The 22,402-nt window shown below is 40.8% G+C and overlaps 1 protein-coding gene across 1 annotated transcript in view; it reads right to left on the bottom strand.

Annotated features, from left to right (window-relative positions):
* CACNG3 (calcium voltage-gated channel auxiliary subunit gamma 3) overlaps nucleotides 1-22,402 on the bottom strand; it is a 113,480-nt gene that overhangs the window by 80,699 nt on the left and 10,379 nt on the right. The window lies entirely within an intron of this gene.

The following is a 22,402-nucleotide window of genomic DNA, read 5'->3' as shown; positions in this document are numbered from 1 at the left end:
TCTCAAACTCCTAGTCTCAAGCAATTCTCTCGCCTCGGCCTCTCAAAGTGCTGGGATTACAGGCAAAAGCCCACTGTACCTGGCCTCAATTACCTTAAAACACTATTGAATTTAATTATTGAGAATCAACCTTTGCTTAGTGTTACAGAGGTTCCCTCAGGACGTGTAAGGCAAGAGGCATAGACATGGACCTGTCCCCAAGGAGATGAAGATGCATTCTCAGGTAAGACAAGACACTGGGCAGGATGGTTCTGTTGCCAGGGAGACCATGAGGCTTGGAGAGTCTCAGGAAAATTGCTCAGGGTTTAACAAGTTGGTTTCCTACCCAGGTCATTCTGACTCCAGAGTCTACACGTTTTCTTTTCTTTTTTTTTTGAGAGTCTCGCTTTGTTGCCCTGGCTGGAGTGCAGTGGCTTGATCTTGGCTCACTGCAACCTCTGCCTCTTGGGTTCAAGTGATTCTCATGCCTCAGCCTCCCGAGTAGCTGGGACTACAGGTGAGTGCCACCACACCCGTCTAATATTTGTATTTTTAGTAGAGATGGGATTTCACTATGCTGCCCAGGCTGGTCTTGAATTCCTGGCCTCAAATGATCCACCCACCTCGGCCTCCCAAAGTGCTCGGATTACAAGTGTGAGTCACCATGCATGGCCCAGAGTCTACACTTTTAATCATGTGTATCTGTTGCCTATCACCAGAGAACGGGGAAAGGCCAAACCAAGGGTTCCCAGTGTCTCTTAATTGCTTCAGTTTGTTTTGAGAAAGCAAAAGAAAGAGAGCGGGAGAGAGAAAAGAGAGAAGAAAGCTAGCTTCTGAGTTGTTTGCAGGAGCAAGCATGCATGCCACGCATAGTGTTCTGGGGTGCCCATGTGCTCACTCAGTTATCTCTGAATAGGGAGGGTACTTCCTAGAGGTCAGCCTGGCTGCAAAGATCTTGCACAGGAGCCTTCCTGCTTCATGGCAGGAGGCAAGGTGTGGCCCTACCTGGGACTCTAATGAAAGTCTCAGTGACGGTATCCTTGGGGGAAAATCCCACACAGTCGTTAAGAGCGTAGGTGTTGGAAGCAGGCAGAACTGGAATCAAATCCCAGCTATACCACCTACTAGTTGTGTCACGTTGAGCAAGTGACAAACGTTCTAGGCCTCAGTTTCCACTTTTGTAAAATGAGGATGGTAATAGCATATATGTCTTACACAGTCATGAGAGTAAGATGGAAGACATGTGCCTAAGGTACTAGTGTATTACCTGGGTGGGACTCGATATATGGCTTTGCTGCTGTTTTTAGCATTCTCAGAGAGGTGTCCTCTGGGGGCCAGCATGGCGATGGCAACAGAGGACCCTACTAGGAATGACTGAAATTCGGGACTGCTATTTGTGCTTCCAATCCATTCTAGGGGATCTCCTTTCAAAGCAAAATCTTTGAATTTATATATATATATATATATCCTTCATTTAATAATCAAGACGTTTGTCTGATAATCACTCCCCTTGCTACAATCCTTTAGGATAATAACCTGTCAATATCTATTAAGATTATAACCCCATAACCTTATTGATCCAGCAATATTGCTTTTGGGAATCTAGCCAGAAAAATAAAAGCATTAGTGTATAAGGACATATGTTGTCATGGAACATATGACAAGAATGACAATGACAGCAATAAAAATTGGAAACAAGATGAATGCCCATGAACAAAGGCATGTTGAATAAACTGAAGTAATTCTATTCTATGGAACATTATGTAGCTATTGAAAAAATCAAGTTAGGTATTGCTTGAGCTCAAGAGTCCAAGACCAGCCTGGGCAACATGGGGAGACCCCATCGTTACCAAAACTACAAAAAAATACGGGGCATGGTGGCATGTGCCTGTGGTCCCAGCTACCTGGGAAGGTGAGGTGAGAGGATTGCTTAAGCCTAGTGGGTGGAGGTGGCAGTGAGCTGAGATTGCACCACTGCTCTCCAGCCTGGGTGACAGAGTGAGACCCTGTCTCAAAAAAAAAAAAAAAAAAAAAAAAAAAAAAAAAAAAAAAAAAAAAAAAAAAAAAAATCAGTACCTATAGAACCAGAAGGATAACCATGATGTATTGAAAAGCAAGTGGCAGGCTAATATCAACAGTGTGATTTACTTATATACACACACACACACACACATATACGTATATGTATATATACACACACAATTATATATCTAATTGAGGATATGTGTATATACACACACATATATACATATATACACGTATATATACACACATATATACGTATATATATACACATATATACGTATATATATACACATATATACGTATATATATACACATATATATACACACATATATACATATATATATATACACATATTATCCTCAATTAAATATATAATTATTTATTTTACACTTCAAAAACTTTTATTATTACTATTATTTTTAGAGACAGAGTCTCACCATGTTGCCCAGGCTAGACTTGAACTCCTCCTGCCTCAGCTTCTTAAATAGCTGGGACTAAAGCTGTGTGCCATTGTGTCTGGCTCTGATTCAATTTAAACAAAAGCAAATGATGCCTCTTCTCCTGGGCACGTATGTGTGTATGTTTTGAGGATAGAAGAGGAAGCACTTTTAGCAGTTAATGATAGTTACTTTGGAAGGGGATGAGTTGGGGCAGGGTGAGAATAGAGTAGGGGTATTATTACTTATTTTCTATTTTTGAATAGTTTCACTAGATGCAGTAAACAGGTTACTCTTATAGTCTTTGAAGAGGGACCTTAAACAATCTGTGTTTGTAATTATTTAAAAAATGGTTTTGGTAATCTTGTGATATTGGAGACCACATAACTAAGAAAGGATTTTCCTCATACTCAAAGTCCCTGAGGGGAGAGGCCACATCTTTTTGGCTTTGCATGTCCAAGACCAGCACAATGCCCTTCCCAGAGTAAGTCCTGATGAGTGTGAATCACAGGAGTGAACAACATTTACTCAGCTTGTGTTAGGGAATGTGGTTTTTCACTGAGCTCAGTGAACCTGAGGTGAGGTCACACTCTGGTGTCTCTTCTGATAGTGATGATGTTCAGCTAATTCTTTTTTTTTTTTTCCTTTTTTTTTTTTTGATGGGAATCCCACAAAACCAAGTTGTAATTCCTGTGTTTGTAAGGCAAAACCACTAGATGTTTGGCTAATTCTTTTACCACACTGCTATGTCCTTCAACCTTTTCCCTTCAATGATTTTATCAATGACTTGCTGAGAACTGAAATGGCAAGCTAGTTAATCACATTGGCAGATGACACTTATCTGCAAGGTCTAGTGACTTTGTTAGATAGTAGTTAGGATTCCAGAAGGACCTCTTCACATTAAAGCATGCCAACCTCAACAAGATGAGATTTTTAAATCTAGGTTAAAAAAATCCCAAGAGCAAAAACGTATTGCTCATAATGGCATTTGGTTGGCTGCCTTCAAACTGCTCTTCCAAGATTCTTAAAAAATGCGTTAAGAAACCCATGAAAGAGATGAAAATTCAAAGCCTAAAAGTTAAAGACTGAAAGACAACTTAATGGCACCATCTTGGAAGAAATGACACCAATTATAAATGCAGTTGGAGACAAGTTGAGAAAATAGAGAAGAAAAAAGACAGCTTTGGAATAAAACGAATTATAAGCAATCACACTATTTAACCCTAGTCTAAAACATTTTACATTTCCATGAACAAAATGACTCTAGAAAAGGCAAATAGATGTGAGAGAAATAGGCACGAAATAGGCAAATAAGATGTGAGAGAAATTGTCAAAGAACTACTTTCAAAAAGGCCCCAGGCCCAGAGGGTTTTACATGAAAATTCCCATGCTATTTAGTCTACGTCAGAGCATAGAAAATCATTTCAGCAAGTTACCACAACTCAGATTTCAAACCTTAACAAAAATAATACACAAAAGACAAACCACAAGAAAATTTCATTGACAAGTATATAGAAAAATCCTAAATTATATGTTAGCAAATCCACTTCAGCATTATACAATCAAAAACAAAATTGCCCCGAAAGAATTATTACAAGAGTGAAAGGTAGAAAGGCTAATATGAAAGCCATTAACATAACTTATCCTGTTAATAATCCAAAGAGGATAAAACTTATAATCTCAATAATTATCAAAAAATGTAAATCTCCATACCTGATGGGAATTCTTAGTTAAGCAGACATTGACAGAAATCTTGATAGTATGATAAAGAAAACCTATCTAAACCAATAACAAATACCATGCTTCTTGGTGAAAACCTGGAGGAGTTATTCACTTAAGTGTAGACAGGAACCACCTTAGGAGTTTGCTAAAATGCAGATGACCAGATTTGTATAAATTCTGGGATGTATACCCAGATCTGTGATCACACTTTGAGAAACACTGTTCATGAGATATCCATTACAGCTAAAAGCAAGGTGGTCTTTGACCACTACCATTATTTAACACTATTCTCTATACTTCAGTCAAAGAAAAAAAAAAGTGGAGGCAAAAATATTCCACCTGTTATTTGCAGATGTTATGATTGTTTTACCTGGAAAAGCAAATGAAATTAACTATGTAAGAAAGTTCCAGCAGCTTATAAATAATAATAGATCTATAATAGCTTTCTCACCTACCAGTCATACTAGGCTCTTAGAAAATATCCTGGAAAACACCACCCATTAATGTGAGTAAACAAAAAACATTAAACACTACCTAGATATAATGTACACATCGATGCATAGGCTTGAATGATGAAAATGTTAAGATTTCTCTAAACAACCTAAAAGAAGATTTTAATAAATTGGAGATATATTATGTTGTTAAATGTGAAGTCTCAATATCTTAAAGGTGTCGATCACCCCCAAATAAGCCTGTTAATTACATTTTTAAATTAATATCTCAATATCCCACGATGAGACAGAATAGTCAGAATATTCGCTAGCAAAACCAAATGGTAAGAACTCAGATGTTTGGTAAAGAAGAATAGCAGAGAAGAAGGTGCTCTTCTAGTATTAAGAGTCCTTTGGGAGGCCAAAGCGAGCAGATCACAAGGTTAGGAGATCGAGACCATCTTGGCTAACAGGGTGAAACCTTGTCTCTATTAAAAATGCAAAAAATTAGCCGGGAGTGGTGGTGTGTGCCTGTAGTCCCAGCTACTCGGAAGGCAGAGGCAGGAGAATTGCTTGAACCCAGGAGGTGGAGGTTGCAGTGAGCTGAGATCAGGCCAGTGCACTCCCAGCGTGGGCGACAGAGTGAGACTCTGTCTAAAAAAAAAAAAAAAAAAAAAAAAAAAAAAAAGAATCTTGTGAAGCTACATGAATTCAAAAGAGAGTGTAGTAGTATCTCAGAAATAGAAATTAGAAATATAGATTAAAACAAAGAATAGAAGATTCAGAAATAGATCTGTTCATATGTACATAAATAAATATGTAACACACATACATACATATGTGTGTGTGAGTTTAATAAAAGGTAAATTCAATGTGGATAAATTGTTTCATAAACAACTTAATTTACAGTTTACATTTTTGAGAGCAACTTGGTGTCCGCGTTCTTGGGACTGTCACGTCCACCTGTAACAATCACAGAAGGAAAGTTAATGAGGCCGGGCGCGGTGGCTCACGCCTGTAATCCCAGCACTTTGGGAGGCTGAGGCGGGCAGATCACAAGGTCAAGAGATCAAGATCATCCTGGCCAACATGGTGAAACCCCATTTCTACTAAATATACAAACATTATCTGAGTGTAAGATTGCATCTCAAAAAAAAAAAAAAAAAGAAGAAGAAGAAATAATGAAGAAGCTGCACACGCAGATAAGTGTGGGTGGAGGATTAGCCTGCAATAAGCCCAGTGTGACTCTTCAGGCTGTGTGGTCTCCTAAACGTTTACTGAGCGCTCAGGCTATATTACTGCAGGACCAGAAAAGATGGGCGTAGGATTCTAGTCCCTGTTCCACTGTTTAATTCATGTTTGACCTAGAGCAAATCACTCAACCTGAACCTCGATTTCCTCACGGGAAAGTGGAGATCATGCTTCCTGATCATGCATCCTCTCCTTTAAAGTTGTTGTGAGGAAAAATAGTCATGTTTGAAAGCCTGCTGTTACTGAAAACTGCTGAGTTACAGTGGACACCTGGTAACCCTACCCTAACTTAGGATGGTGTCCTAGAGTAGTGGTTTAGAGCCTACACTCTGGTGAAAGCCTGCCTGAATTTGCATAGTGGCTCCATTGTTTACCATCTGTGGGTCTTTGGAAAGGTTACAGTCACCTCTCTCTACACCTTGGTTTTGTTGTTTACTGGCTGTAGATCCTGAGCAAGTTAGTTAATCTTGTTATAGTTTTGTTTTCCTCATCATTAAAAGAGTGAAGACAATAGCACCTATCTCAAAGTGTTGTCATGAGAAGCACATGAAAAAAGCATTCATGCTGGTCAGAACATGTAGCAACTGATCAATAATGGTTGTCATTTATCATCATAATTATCTTTGGGGATCTATGCCTCTCCCACTCCAAGACTGAATCACATGACTGGGACCTAAGCCAATCAGCCTTTGTCTGCAGTGATTGGTTCAATAACAGAAATGTGACCTAATTGAAGCCAATAAAATGCACTGAGACCTTTGCTTGCTGGGAGAGAAACTCATGCTGTTATGCTGGGTTCAAGAATATAGCCCTCCTGTTCACAGTGGTTCATGCCTGTAATATTAGCACTTTGGAAGGCTGAGGTAGGGGGAGGATCACTTGAGCTCAAGAGTTGGACAGCAGCCTGGGCAACATAGCAAGACCCCTGTCTCTACCAAAAAAAAGAAAGTCAAAAAAATTAGCTGGGTATGGTGGTGCCTGTCTGTAGTTCCCTGGCTACTCTAGAGGCTGAGGCAGGAGGATCACTTGAGCTCAGGAGGTGGAGATTACAGCGAGCTGAGACTCTACTATTGCACTCCAGCCTGGGTGACAGAGTGAGACCCTGTCTCAAACAAACAAACAAACAACAACAAAACAGAATATAGCCCTGGGAGCTGCTGTTCCCCATCTTGAATCCCTGAGTATCCCATCCATTACTCTGAAATGGAGTCAACAGAGAAGAAGCAGAGGAAACAATGGTGAGAGATATAGTGTCCTTGTGAATTTGGTTCCCGCATATAGCCATACCTCTATTATTTCAGTATATGAGCCTATAGGACTTTTTCTCTCTTTCTGTCTCCCCATTTTTAAGTCAATTAGAATTTAGTTTTCTGTCACTTCCAACTGAATGAATTCTAGGTTATACAACCATATTACTGTTCTGTTATGACCTCAGACAAAATGTTCCCAAATTCTCCAGAACAAACTGGATCTGTTTTTGTTTGTTTATTTGTTTGTTTTGTTTTTTTGACAGAGTCTTGCTCTGTCACCCGGGCTGGAGTGCAGTGGTGCAGTCTTGATCTCGGCTCACTACAACCTCCGCCTCCCAGGTTAAAGCAATTCTCATGCCTCAACCTCCAGAGTAGCTGGGATTATAGGCATGCACCACCATGCCCAGCTAATTTTTGTATTTTTAATAGAGACAGAGTTTCACCATATTGGCCAGGCTGGTCTCAAACTCCTGACTTCAAGCGATCCACCCACCTCAGCCTCCCAAAGTGCTGGGATTATAGGCATGAGCCACTGTGCCCGGCGGGATCTGGTCTTGTTATTAGAATAAGCTCAGTACCTAGCACATTTTTCATCCCCAGTGTGTGGTTGCACAATTACGAATCATGATCCTTCATCTGAATGATGGGCATTTTAAGGACGAAAACAACATTGCCCTTTTCCAAATTATGGTTGAGAGCACAGGGCTAGAAACTAGTCAAGAGCTTCAAGCAGCAGCCCCAAGGCTGGAATGGAAATTAGCCAGAAACCATCATTTCAAATTCTAAAGGTCACCATTTATGAAAGGATACTTTAATGTTCACTCAAAACCAGATGACAAGTCAGAAATGGAAGGAGAGGGGGTTGAAATGATGGTTACACACAACTGGCTTTCCACGACCCAATAAACTCTATCTGTGCCTAATTAGACTGCCAGTGACCTCCCGATGTTGCATTCAGACTTTTAACAGCAGTTCATCTGTCACACAGAACCTTAGCTATTGGCCTTTCTCTGGTTGCCTCTGTTAGAATTAGCAGTGGCTGGAATGTACATGTTTGACTATTTCCTGATCAAAAAAGTATAGCTCCATATATATGGAAGTAAATAGACTAGATATCCCTCATGAGTTCTTGGGCAGTGCATTCAGTGGCCCTTTTAACACCCCCACTTGAGTGTTACAAAGGAAGCTGCAAGCTCAACACTTTTAAAACCAGACTCACCCTCTCCCTATCACTAAACTTTTCATCCTAAAGGGGATCACTGTCCGTCCAAAGGTTAAAGGCAGAAACCCAGATGTCTCTTGAGCTCATTCTCTCTTACCTTTACATGCAACAATCAGGAAATTTAGTTGATTCCAGCTTTCAAGCATCTACCAAAGTGATGGCCAACGAGTCCATTATTACTGCCATCTCCCTCATATAGGATTCTATTATTGCTATGGGATTATTGCATTAATGTCTCTTAACCAGTCTGCAAATATTCCTCAGTTGGGCGAACTGGGTCACCCTTGTAATTCCAGCACTCTGGGAGGCCGAAGCAGGAGGATTGCTTGAGCCCAGGAGTTCAAGACTAGCCTAGGCAGCATAGTGAGATACTGTCTTTACAAAATAATAATAATAATAATAATAATAATAATAATAAATAAATAAAATTATCCAGCTGTGGTGGTGCACCTCTGTAGTGTCAGCTACTCAGGAGGCTGAGGTGGGAGGATCGCCTAAGCCCAGGAAGTCAAGGCTGCAGTAAGCCGAGATTGCATCACTGCACTCCAGCCCAGTCAATAGAGTGAGACCCTGTCTCAAGGAAAATAAAAATAAGACTATTCCTTTTCCATTCCCTAGTCCATGTCCCACACTTCTGCCAGAATGAGTCTCAAAAATGAAAACCTGATTATGTCAGATCTTTAATTTTCTATTTTAATCTTTCTGTAGAATGTCTGTTTCCCCTAGAATAAAGTCTTACTTACCGTGCCTCCCAAAGATCTGCATGACATGGCTGCTGTCTACTTCTGCAGTCTTGCCATTCTCCCCACTCACTGCAACCCTGCTCCAGTCATTACTGTATCCAGACCTTGGTACTTGCTGTTCCCTTTTCCTGGAACACCAACCCATCCCTTCATCTCTCTAACTTTTGTTCATCTTTCAACTCTTAAGAGTTGTAATTTTCCTTTTGGAAGATTTTTCTCTATTCAAGAAGGCAGCTTGGTAGATAAGAAGGAAAGCCATGGAGTCATATCATTTGAGTTCAAATTCTGTCTCAGATAATAGCTCCATGTGTGACCTTGGGCCAGTTGCTTAACCTCTCTGTGCCTAAGGTTTTTAATCTTTAAAATGGAGATATTAAGGGTTGTTAAAAAAGGGTCAGATGTAATCATGTAAGTTATTTAGCATAGAAGCTGGCACATCAACTCTCAAACAGTGTTAGATATTATTTATTTATTATTATTATTTTCAGACAGAGTCTCCCTCTGTTGCCAGGCTGGAGTGCAGTGGTGCAATCTCGGCTCGCTGCAGCCTTCACCTCCCAGGTTCAAGTGATTCTCCTGCCTCAGCCTCCCAAGTAGCTGGGACTACAGGCGTGCGCCACCACACCCAGCTAATTTTTGTGTTTTCAGTAGAGATGGGATTTCACCATGTTGGCCAGGTTGGTCTCAATCTCCTGACCTTGTGATCCACCCGCCTCAGCCTCCCAAAGTGCTGGGATTACAGGTGTGAGGTACTGCGCCTGGCCCAGTGTTAGATATTATTATTATTTTACTTGTTATGCATGCATGTTCCCCCAAGGCTCTGTCTTTGGTCCTATTTTCTTATTTTTTACAGCCTTGTTGGAAGCTCTTATTCACATTCAAGATTCTGCCTCTTACCACTGATGATTTCCAAATGTGCATTTCCCAGACCATACCTCCTTCCATACTCCTAGAGTCTTCTCTCTCTAAAGTTATTGCAATAGCCCACTGGCTTATCTCCTGCTTCCTTCTTATGTCTTAAAAATCTGTTTCTACCTGGGACCTGACCACACTTTAAAGTGATCAGTTAGCTAGGTGCTGTGGCTCATGTCTGTAATCCCAGCACGTTGGGAGTCCAAGGCAGGAGGATCACTTGAGCCAAGGAGCTGGAGACCAGCCTGGGCAACATAGTAAGATCCCCATCTCTATTTTATAAAAAGTAAACAACAGCCATACATACAACAAAAATACCATACATACATCAGTGTAGATCCTATTGCTCCTCTGCTTAAAACTCTTCCACGGTTTCCCTTTTATTTATTTATTTATTTAGTTGGAGTCTTGCTGTGTCACCCAGACTGGAGTGCAGTGGTGCAATCTCAGCTCACTGTAACCTCTGCCTCCTGGGTTCAAGTGATTCTCCTGCCTCAGCCTCCTGAGTAGAGTAGCTGGGACTACAGGCTTGCGCCACCACACCTGGCCAATTTTTGTATTTTTGGTAGAGACGGGGTTTCACCATTTTGGCCAGGCTGGTCTCGAACTCCTGACCTCAAGTGATCCGCCCACCTTGGCCTCCCAAAGTGCTGGGATCACAGGCATGAGCCACCGCACTCAGCCTCCTTTACGTTTTGATCAGGGATTCTCAACCTTGGTACTCTTGACATTCGGGACTGGGTAATTCTGTGTTGTAGGGGCTGTCCTGTGCTTTGCAAGGTGTTTAGCAGCATTCCCGATATCACCTGCTAGATCTGGTTGTGCTTCCCTGATCTCCTAACCAAAAATGTCTCAGACATCACCAAATGTTCCTGTCAAGAACCACTGCCATAGTCTAAGCTCCAGATGCCTAATGATAATCTTCAAGGTCATTCCTAGGTCACTTGCTGGTCCTGCTAGGCTGAAGTCAGTTCCACCCAAACCAGATGGACTTAGGACAGGGTGACATGACAACTCCCCCCACCCAAAAAAAAAAAAAAAAATTAAGAGCACTGTTATCAGAAAAAGGAGGAATGGATGTGAGTTTGGCCAAAACAACAAACAAACAAAAACATTCATGGCCACATAACCCAGCCTCCCTTCAAGTGCCCATGTCTCCATTTCCAAGAACCAAGCCCTGGCATGGCCAAGAGAAATGTTTGTTCAGTGATAGCCCACCAGACCCTTCCATTCCCCCAAATTCTCCATCCTCTCCCACAGTGTCTTTAATTATAGGTTAGAAGGTGGATAATTTATACATTTAAATTCCAATCCACCAAAACTTGGTCAAAAATCTCAGTTTTTTTTGCAATTTGCTTCATCTCACATATGAAGAATATCACCACAGATCTCAACTTTTTGTGGAGTGGTAGCTAAGCTTTGTCAGTTTTCATGAACAAAGACACAAGATGCTATGAATCCTCCAGGCTCTGTCCAACTTTATACCAGCAGGGTTGCATTTTAATCAAAGATGTCTCTTTCAGTGCCTGCTGAAATCTCATGTTGCCTCTTACATCCCAGTGATGACGGAATAATGACTTATCTTCGCTGCAACTAAAGAGAAGTCAAAAAGATACCAGAACCCACCAAGGGACTGTTTCATTTCCCACTGGAGAAGAAAAGACAGAACTAGAAGGAAATCTTCTGATGAAAGTATGGAAATAGCTCTCTTAGTTTCTCTCCTCAACCATCTGAAGTTAGTCAACAGAATTAAAATACAGCTGTAGCAGAGGCATCTCAAATTTTTTGGTCTCAGGACTCCTTTACACTTCTGCAAATTATTGAACTTTTGCTTATGCGGGTTATATCTATTTAATATTTCCTATATCAGAAATTAACCCCCCCAAAATCATAAAATATTTATTTTAAAATTCATTTGAAAATAATGATAAACTTAATTTCATGTTAACATAAAAATTTATATAAAAGTAACTATATTTTCCAGAACAAAAAATTGTGAGAAGAATTGTTTTTACACTTTTGAGAGTCTCTTCAATATCTGGCTCAAGAGAAGAGAGATAGATTTTTATATCTACTTCTGCATTTAATCTGTTGCCTAATGTTGTTAGAGTTGAAGTATATGATGAAAATCTAGCCTCACACAAGTTTGACAAATAGAGTAGTATCTTAATAGCCTTTGAAATAACCATGAATATTCTTTGATACTACACCAAAACTCGACACGTGGTAGTTTCTTAAAGGCTAGTTGCAATGTGGAATCTGAAACCATATTAACTTTTCATGCTCTACTACATGAAAATCCATTTTTCTAATCCTACATGTTGAATGGGTCTTTCAGCCAGGCATAACTTTGTACCATCATTCATTGGTCATTTGGAAAGTATTGTTTCACTGAGTTACGCGTGTCTTCTAAAGTTGGCACATTTCATTACACAGTATAAAAACAAATCACATTGGCTTACAGGGCCAGACACAAGTTTTCCAAAATCATAATTATCACTTGAAATCTTGAATTTTTATCCTTGGCAACAAATACTGTCAGTTGCTTTCTTTGAAGTGACAGGCTCACTTAGCTCATTTTTGAGAAAATGTCTGCCAAATACCCAAGCCTGAATAACTGTAATTTACCTGTCATTCTTTCAAGTAAATATGGTGTTTCATGGAAAAAAGCAGCTAGTTCAGCTCGCAACTCAGTTGCACAAGTGCCTTTGCTTGAGACCACCAGCACACTCTGGCTGAGGTACTCAATGCATAGTTCTCACTTGGTTACAGACTGTATAAACCTAGCACTCAAGATTTGAGATTTAATAAAATTGATGCCTTTTTATGGCTTCATCAGGGACATTTTTAAGTGAGGCTAGCATTTTCTTCCCCTGTGAGTGAGTGGTGATGAATACAATGAGTACTGAGCTACAGCCTTCCTTTGTGGTCAGGCTCCAACAGTTTTACCTACCATTGTTTTTGCCTCAGAAGTGCAAATTCCAACACATTGAAAAAAAGCAAATCATATCTTTTTTTTTTTTTTTGAGATGGAGTCTTGCTGTATTGCCCAGGCTGGTCTCAAACTCCTGGGCTTAAGCAATCCTCCCACTTCAGCTTCCTGAGTAACTGGGATTACATATGTGCACCACGATGCCCAGCCATATCTTATTATTATTCTGAAATAATTTCAACCTTGCCAATCCCTTAGAGGATCTTAGGAAGTCCCCTTCTTATCCTAGGAATTAAAAGACCACCCTTTGAGGATGTTGAGCTATAACATCAGGATTGAGGACATTGGTTTTCAGATTTAAAGACCTAAGTTTGAATTCTACCTCTACCACTTACTGGTTCGAGAATTTGGAAAAATTACTTCTCTGAGTTCCATTTATTCATTGGTAAAATGAGTCTAATAGCCCACAAGGCTCTTGGGAGGACAAAGTGAGATTATGTATGTGAGCACTCAGTAGGTACTTACTCTTGTTAAGTGCTAATGGCTGCCCCATGTGGCTCATCTCGGGGATATTCTAGAACATCTATTCCTTAAGGTTTTGACTGCCTTCTTCAACCAGTAGGAAATCAGGCCCAAGGTTTGTCATCAAAGGCCACAAATCTTATTCCATGGTAGAGGCTCCATTGACTACATCACTGGCTTTGCCTCAGTCCTCCCTAAGGCTCCTGAAGATTCTGGGGGACTAACAGAGCAGTGGTAACCATGACCCGAGTGATTCCCTGCTGTTGGTGGAGGAATGCGGATGAGTAGATTCTGTTCAATCTATTTATCCCAGGAAAATGGTAATAACCAACACCAAAGTAGTACTTACATGTGCCAGGTACTGTTCTAGGTTGAACCAATATTAAGTGCCCATAACAACCCTATGAGTAGGTATAATGATAATCCCCCCATTTTATAGGTGAGGAAACAGAGACACAGAGAGGTTAAGTAATGTGCCAAAGTTGCACAGCCATATGTGGCTGATCTGAGATTTGAGCCCACGCAATCTGGTGGTAGAGGTTGAGTTTTTTTGTTTTGTTTTGTTTTGTTTTTTTTGAGATGGAGTTTTGCTCTGCCACCCATGCTGGAGTGCAATGATGTGATCTCAGCTCACTGCAACCTCCGCCTCCAGGATTCAAGGGATTCTCTTGCCTCAGCCTTCAGAGTAGCTGGGACTACAGGCATGCACCACCAAGCCCGGTTAATTTTTGTATTTTTAGTAGAGAAGAGTTTGTACCATATTGGCCAAGCTGGTGAGGTTGAGTTCTTAACTGCTATACTATACTGAGGAGGCAGAAAAAAAGGGAGAGGAGTTATTTTTCCAGAAAAGTGTTTCCTCCTGTACAGGGCTTGTGTTTATAAAAGCCTAATTTTGCTCTTAAATGATCTGTTAAAAAACTCCTTGAGTCCATCAGAAATGCCAGGAAAAATGAAAACTGTAGCAGAAAGCCCAAGTGTGATGCAAATAAATACATGGCATGATTTTGATCGACTGGTTAAATATTAGGCAACTCCATTTGGACATTTTTCTTGGAGTGACTCAGAGATTGTGACATTGAAACCACAAAGAGAAAAATGTAATCTCAGAAAATGACTCAGCTTCACATTGAACATTATCTACATAATCAGAATAATGTTCATTGGTTTTCAAACTTCAGAATCGATCCATGGCCCAAGCATGGAAGACATTGGTCTAGTTATAGAATAGGATGCAACCAGAGTGAATCTGATGATGAAAAAGTAAAAATACAGCTACAGGCATGGGTAGGTGGAAGTGAGGAATGTGAACTTTCTCATTCTATAAAATGGGAAGTTAAGACAGTCCTGTGCAAGGTGAATGAAAAAAGAAATGAAGATGTACGTTATTTTAAAAAATTAGAAAGCTAATCAATACAAAGGGAGGAGCAAGTTAGCTAAATTCTCACCTATCATGGCAGGAAGTCAATAAATTATAAATTAAGAAATAGAGAGATGAACATATTTCGTAGGGATAAGGATGTAACCACCAGAAGGACTGAATAAAAAAATGGTTTAAAAAAGCTTGCTCTGGGCAATAGGACTTAGGGTGGGGAGACAGCAGTATGTGTGACGTGGATGCTTCTCATGAAAAGCCCTTCCATATGATTTGATGTTTAAAATAGTGTGCATGAGGAACAGGAAACCAAACACCGCATGTTGCCACTGATAAGTGGGAGCTAAATGATGAGAACACATGGACACATAGAGGGGAACAACACACACTGGGGCCTACTGGAGAGTGGAGGATGCGAGAAAGCAGAAGATCAGGAAAAATGGCTAAATGACTACTAGGCTTAATACCTGAGTGATGAAATAATCTGTATAACACATCCCCCATGCACAAATTTACCTATATAACAAACCTGCACGGGTATCCCTGAACTTAAAATAAAATTTAAAAAAAGCAATTGCATAATGAAATATTTCAAATTACTAAATAGGCAGCAAGAAGAATAAAGTGGACTTCTCTACTGATGTAGAAAGATCTCTAGGATGCTTTATTCAATGAAAAATAAATGGCAAGTTGAAAAAATCTAATAAATTCAATGTACATGACAAAAATAAACAATGTAAAATAATGTGCATGATTAAATGTCTTAATAAATTGTAATATAATTGTAGGAAGATCTCTAGGACACTTGATTAACTGAAAAATAAATGACAAGTTGAAAAAATTGAATAAATTCAACTTACATGACAAAAATAAAAATAAAATAATATAAAATAATGTGCATGATTAAATGTCTAATAAATTGTAAGATAATTGTTAAAAAGTTGTGGAGTGACTTATGAAGAATATGAACTGAAAGAGAAAAAAATGTACAGTCCCTAATCTCTTTGATTTGGTAGAGGAAAAAAAAAAATGAGATTTACTGGCTATTTACCAAACTAGAAGTAGCTGTCATTTTGGGGAAAGGAGATGAGTTTATAGTGAGGGTACAAAGGAAGCTTTGTCCTGGCTAATTTGTTTTAAACATTTACATTGAGAACATGTTTTTGCATTACTTTCATGTTATGAAAAGTGTTTTAATTAACAAAATACACTAGGAAAAATATAACACTGGAAAGAATATAACAATAAAATATCCAGGATTTTTTCTTTAAAAAAGTTAAAGATAAAAAAAAGAGAGAGAGAGAAAATGTATTATCACTCAGTGTGTCTTCATGGATTTCTAGGGGTAGGCTATTTTCATGTTCTCTTTCTCCTCTGCTTAAGGATAAGAAATCAGGATCTCTGAGCTCTGTTCCAGACCCGAGTACTTGAAGAGGTCAGTTCTCCTCTGTGTATGCTGCACAAGCCTTTTTGTGTGTTTGGCAAATGTTTTTCGAGCACCTACTGTGGGCCACGGGCACCTTGGGGACTCACAAACCCTAAGAGAACACTTTTGTGACACCCCTGCCATGACTCATCTAGGACCGATACCCTCTGCTGCAGGAGCCCAACGCCCTGCTCACCTGAGTGCAGTCTATCAGCGTCTTTCCTACACCGTTGTGAGCTTACCAAAGACAGGAACCATATCTGCCTTATTTTCTGCTAAATCCTCAGGACCCAACACAGGGTCTAGCACATAGTAGCTGCTCAATAAGTACATCTGGTGCAGGGAACCCAGGTTGGAGGTCCCCCCAAATACAAATCACTCACTTTGCATCTCTTGTTGGATCTCCAGGCTGAGAGGGGGAAGCTGCACAGGAGGAAACACCAGCCTGAGCCAATGAAAGGTGAGAATCTGTGAGTTGGGAAGGGGCTGCCCAGGCGGAATGATGATTCTAGGAGCTTTGCAAGATTTGGTAAGGACTAGAAACTTCTACATCAACGTCATTTAAAAAAAACAATTTTTCCACAGCAAGAAATGAAATACTGAAAAATAATGAGGGACCACGGACTTCAGTGTCTTCAGTGAAAGAAGGAAGACAGTGCTGATGAGGTGCTACATCACTGCACCCAGTCATAGAGAGGGGCAAGGCAAAAGTGTTCAAAGTCTAGAGCTAAAGTACTTGCCTGAGGGAAGCAAGGGAGGTCATGGGACAAAGTATTCTTCCTGTCAAGCAGCAAATAGTGCAGTCGAGAAGAAGACTCAGACATGGCGAACTCAAGAGCCGTTCTTGGGCTCAACATCCTTCAGAGGCTTCCAGTTTATTAAGAGTCAAAGTCCTTACAATTCCCTTCAGGGCTCTACATGACCCGGCCTGCAGTATCCTAAACTGATCTGCTTCTCTCCTCCTCGCTCCCCAACTTCAGTCACATTGGTTTCCTTGAACACTCCAGGCACATTCCCTCCTCCAAGTCTTTGTGCTTGCTAATCCATCTGCCTGGAATGCCTTCCCCCAGTGAGCCACTTGGATTTGCTTCTCACCTCCTTCATATTTTGAGTTAAATGTCACCTTCTCAGGGGAGCCTACCTTGACCACACCGTTTACAATTTCATCCCTGCCCACCCCAACACACCTTCTCTGCTTTACAGTAAATTTGGAAGAAGTCCATTGTGCTATGCTAAGATTCTTTCTGAAGCCAATGAGCGGTCACTGCAGCTGAGCCCCAGGGACTCTAACTGGAAAATCATCCTGGGGTGGTCCAGAACTGATTTCCTTGGTCCAGACCTTATTATCTCCTGAAACCCAACCCCTGCCATCTCCCAACTGCTCAGGAGCTAAGCCATCACTCACCCAAGAGTGAAAAAGCAGAAAAGAGCAATTATTATGCTGCACAGCAGACCTTTGGCTCAGATTAACATCATTGCCTCTTGATTTGATCTTTCTATTTTTCTCCAAACACCTAGAGCAATTTGATTGCCTGCCAGATTCATCTTTGGTGAAAAGTAACATTTTGAAAAATCAGGACTTACTTGGTAATACGTATTTTAGGGCACGTTAAGCTAATAAACAGCTAATTGGTTCTGCTGTCCTGTAATTTGCAAAGGGTCAAAATGATTTGTAAATATACATCTATATTAACTGCTCTATGCCAAAACCAGTTTCTGCAGGTGACAGGAGACTTTTGTAATGAATGAGGTGATGGAAGGCACCTCAACAGTTACCTCAACATGGTTTTTTGGATCACTTTAATTTAACAGGTAGGTGTTATTGTATTCCAGGGCAGCTATGCATGATGTCAAACAGCATATGGTACACAATACAGAGTGGTGGAAATTCCACTTCCTAAATGTGCAGGTGACCAAATGTATATATAGACTCTTAGCCACAAGGAATAGAAACAGTGTCTGTGGGATTTGTGCACAATATGTCCATGCAACATATATTTTCTTTTTTCTTTTTCCGAGTTTGCACCCAGGATACTGAGGGAATTTTAAAACACGACTGTTGAACTACTCTGGATAATCTTCATGGATAAAATGGAAAAAAAAAAAAACAAATGAACAAATAACATTGAAATTTCCTTCCTTCCTTCCCTCCCTCCCTCCATCTCTCTCTCTCTCTTTCTTTTCTTTCCTTCTTTCCTTCTTTCTTTCTTTCTTTCTTTCTTTCTTTCTTTCTTTCTTTCTTTCTTTCTTTCTTTCTTTCTCTCTTTCTTTTTGAGATGGAGTCTCTTTCTGTTGCCTAGGCTGGAGTGCAATGGCACTATCTCAGCTCCCTGAAAACTCCGCCTCCCAGGTTTAAGCTATTCTCCCACCTCAGCCTCCCGTGTAGCTGGGATTACAGGTGCCCACCACCACACCTGGCTAATTTTTGTATTTTTACTAGAGATGGGGTTTCACCATGTTGGCCAGGCTGGTCTCAAACTCCTGAAGTGATCCACCCGCCTTGGCCTCCCAAACAGCTGGGATCACAGGTGTGAGTCACTGCACTCGGCTGAGATTTTCAAGACTGGAGAGCTAGACTCTCTCAAACTACAGGCTGCTGAATTGTAAACAATTGTGGCTGGAATTATAGGATATATTATTAATAGGGTAATTTGTAAGCACTTAAGAGTATAACAGTAATTGTTAGGGATTAGTATAGGTTCGCTAGGAGAAGCTAAAGGTAATTGAAATATCTTCCTTCTGGAAAAAAATAAGGTATATTTATTGAAGATCTACTATACATCAGACTGTGGTTCTAGGCTGGTGGTTCAGGGAAATGTGGTGGATAGTTTTTTGGGTGGCAATAAGATACATGATAACATTTCCTACAGCCTGCAGGCTAAAAGGTGGATAGACGGTGCTGGGCCTTGCCTGCCCAAATCTCAACCTAACTGCCCATTCTTGGCCCACTCAAACCCAAGACCAAGTAAGAACCAGGCCTGGTGGTACATTTGTATATTGAAAGTCTTGTACTTTGTACTTGTACAAAAGACGGTTTTGACTGTCGGAGTGCTGCATGAGAACCTGGCTGCAGATTCTCACTGTCTATGTTACAGAGTCACCCAAGCCCAAAACTTGGAGGTGAGGGCAAGGGTAGGGTCTACTGAGGCCTGACACAGAGTTTAAAGCCCAAAGAAGTCAAATGAATAATGTGCTCAAGTTTACTCCTCAGGAAGTGGAATAGCCACGGACCTGATGGCATCCCCACATTGGCAAACACCCCAACTCCAACGTAAAAGATGTGAGAACCTCAAATCGTTTGCTCACCTGCATCCCATCAGGCTCCCTGTTCTTCTCACTTCCAAATCATTAGTATTACCTTTTTAAGGAAAAATTTACATTTGATCTCCAGAGGTGGTGTTTCTTCACAGCCTAGTGCTATGACGTCTCAATTTTATTGGCTTTACCATTTATTTTCCTTGACCTTGCTTTCTGGATTAGGTATCAGAATTGGCAGAGGTTGGGTGAATTATTTTTCACAATATCTCCAGTGGTTGAGTGATTCAGAACCTCTGACTGACGCTGAGCTCTCCTTGACACAGGATTGAGCAGGTTGGAGGAGACCCAACCCACCAACCCGGGTCCTTAAATTAAGGCAGTGTGGTGTGATGGTTAGGGTGGGACTGTGGTTTATATCCCAGCCTTGCCACCACCTAGCAGAGTGATCTTGTGCAGGCTACTTTACCTCTCTGAGCCCCCATCTCCTTCCTGGTAGAACAGGACAGCTAAGTAGTAGACAGTGCTATGATGAGGCTCAATTGAGCCTGTTTGTGTGAAGGGTTTATCCAAGGGCCCAGAATACAGTTAATGAGAAACAGAAGAAGGTACAGTTTAAATCCCAGCCCAGCCTTTACTAACCATGTGCAGTTTGTAAAATGGAGTTAATAATAGTATCTATCTCTCAAAGAAATCAAGAGGGTTAAATAATAATTGTAAAGTGCATGCTTAGAACAGTGCCTGGCATCTAGCATGTGTCTGTTAAATAAATGAATAAATGCTCAGGGCCTGGTCCAGATATGAGGCCGGGCATGGTGGCTCATGCCTGTAATCCTAGCAGTTTGGGAGGCCGAGGTGGCAGATTACTTGAGGCCAGGAGTTCGAGACCAGCCTGGTCAACATGGAGAAACCCTGTCTCTACTAAAAATACAAAAAATTAGCTGAGCATGGTGGTGCACATCTGTAGTCCTAGCTACTTGGGTGGCTGAAGCAGGAGAATCACTTGATCTCGGGAGGCAGAGGTTGCAGTGAGCCGAGATCACATCATTGCACTCTAGCCTGGGCAACAGAGCAAGACTCTGTCTCAAAAACGAACAAATGAATGCCCGATCTGCCACAATAATCATTGCTAGGCACATAGAAAGTATTCATGAAGTATTAGCTATTAATTATTTTTTCTAGGTGGGGCACAGTAGTTCAAACCTGTAATCACAGAACTTTGGGAGGCCAAGGTGGGGGAATTGCTTGAGCCAAGGAGTTGAAGACCATCCTGGCCCGCATAGCGAGACCCCATCTCTACAAAAAATTTAAAAAATAGCCGGGCATGGTGGCATGTGCCGGTAGTCTCAGCTACTCATGGGACTGTGGTGGGAGGATCCTTTGAGCCCAGGAGGTCGAGGCCTCAGTGAGCTCTGATTGCACCACCGAACTTCAGCCTGGGCAATAAAGCAAGACCCTGTCTCAAAACGATTTTGAAAAGTAAAAATTAAGAAATTAAAAATAATTATTTTCCCTAGTTACTTGGCACCTGTTTCTGGGGTTCTCATGGCCCATCCTCTCCCTCTCCAGCTTCCTCGGAAACAGCTCCCAAGATCCATAACACAATTTCACCTGCTGACTGATCCCAGGAAGAAGGGCAGACTTGCCCTGGAAGTGAGCCACCTCATGCAAATCCAGGAGGTAAGCTACAGGTGGGGTTCCTGCCTTGCAGAGAGCTCCCTTAGGCTGGAGGGCTTTTCGTAGTAGACATTGTCGTTCATCTGCACCGTTTTGGAAAAAGCTTCAGCAGACCCACAAAACAGTAGTCAAATCCTGAATTCTCCTTCTCCTCCTTTATCTCTGCTTTTCCAGAATCTTACTGGCTCATGTGTTCTTTGTCCATAATTGTTAGTGCTACTTAGGGTATCATTTTCCCTCTTTGTCTTCCTTGTGTTTCTCTGGCATTTCTTGTGTACAGCCATACCTTTGATTACCATCTGTGTTTGGATGACCCTAGGTGTCACCCTCAGTTTCACTTCTGTTCTAAGCTCTCTCTTTGTGATTTGTTACATTTTGGAGTATGAGACTCTTTCATAGAAGTGCCCATTCATGTATCTTTCATGAAGTTTCATAAGCATACTGAACCTCATCCATGGACCTAATGGCACAGTATTTGTACCTAGACTCCCAACACCAGCTGCCTGTTGTGGGTCACCCACTGAGTAACCATGTCTTACGGAGTCTACTATCAAACTTATCTATAGTGTTCCTTTCTTTTTATTGTCAGTAGAAACACTGGCTCCCAAGGCTTTCTTCTTTTGTCAGCCCTAGCAGATACTGTTCCCTGTGTACCTGGACAGGGGCTGCATTTTCCCGGACACCATGAGAGAAGGGAAAAATCAGAATTATGTGAGAGTTCTCTGGGGAAGAAAGAATATCTGATCACATGAAGGGTCTGTGATAAAGGCAGATGGTGCGAGAAAAAAGAAAAGCAATTCAAAACTCTTGGAAAAACAAATAATCCTTCTAGAAATAGAATGTTATTATAGATTCCTACATGTCTCTGCAGTGAGATATAGCAGGGTTTGGCAAACTTTACTTTTTCTGGAAAAGGCAAGATAGTAAATATTTCAGGCTTTGCAGGCCAAGCAGCAAAACTGAGGATGTTATATAGAAATACAAATGACAAAAAAGAAAACAAGTTTCTATAAATTTTTTATTGACAACATTTAGGATTATGGGTTCTGGAATTTGCATTTTATGTCTTTTTTATTTGTCACAAAATATTGCATATTACTTAGGTTTTCAACCATTTTAAAATGTACAAAATATTTTTAGCTATGGGCAGTCCAGAAGCAGGCAATGGGCTGAAGTTGGCCTAGTCGTAGTTTGTCAAGCCCTGAGACATAGCTACACATCATTATATATATATATATATATATA

The sequence above is a fragment of the Rhinopithecus bieti genome, unplaced genomic scaffold, assembly GCF_001698545.2.
Source record: "Rhinopithecus bieti isolate Rb0 unplaced genomic scaffold, ASM169854v2 scaffold_13348, whole genome shotgun sequence".
Taxonomy (NCBI): Eukaryota; Metazoa; Chordata; class Mammalia; order Primates; family Cercopithecidae; genus Rhinopithecus; species Rhinopithecus bieti.
Note: the sequence above shows the minus strand (reverse complement) of the source record. Positions and strands in the feature narration are given on the sequence as shown.